Below are 665 nucleotides of genomic sequence, written 5' to 3' on the forward strand. Positions count from 1 at the left end.
TATGAGTAACACTAGAAACTAAAGGACATAAACAGAGTACGGAATGAAGACAGAGAAATGAAGAGTAAGGAGAGAATCCTCAGGAGTGCCTTTGAGTTTTTTAAGCAAACAAAAAACCTTAACAGAGCAGAAAAGTAAAATAATAAGCAGCAAATCAAAGTCTACTTCTTACTGACATGAAAGGAATGAGACTCAGATTTGCTCCTTCCTGCCCCCCTGCCCCATTATATCAGATACTTAACAGCTCTTTCTGCCCTTACCTATCATGAAAAGGGACACACTCTGGTCAAAACCAAAAAGAAGGATGCACATTTTATGCAATATGTGTTGTTCCGAAAACCCTCTCTAGAAAAATGACATTTTTGTCCTAACACATGCCCAAGATGATTCACAAGTAAGCTTAAATCCTTACAAAGGAGGATTTATTTTTCTCTGCCTACACTTATGACTGTGTTATCTTGCTTTACGTTAACCTCCACATGTCTGCATGATTTGCTGAAATAAAGTGTATTAGCTTAACAGCTTTTTCAAATATATTACGTGCATGCTTGGCATTTACCAGTATAATATGATAATCCAAGTACAAAGTAATGGTTGATTCTGTCAAAATTTAACTCTACTATTTTGCTACAGAAACAGGGAGTGGAAGCATTATACCAAAAAAA

Source organism: Meleagris gallopavo, chromosome Z (genome assembly GCF_000146605.3).
Source record: "Meleagris gallopavo isolate NT-WF06-2002-E0010 breed Aviagen turkey brand Nicholas breeding stock chromosome Z, Turkey_5.1, whole genome shotgun sequence".
NCBI lineage: Eukaryota > Metazoa > Chordata > Aves > Galliformes > Phasianidae > Meleagris > Meleagris gallopavo.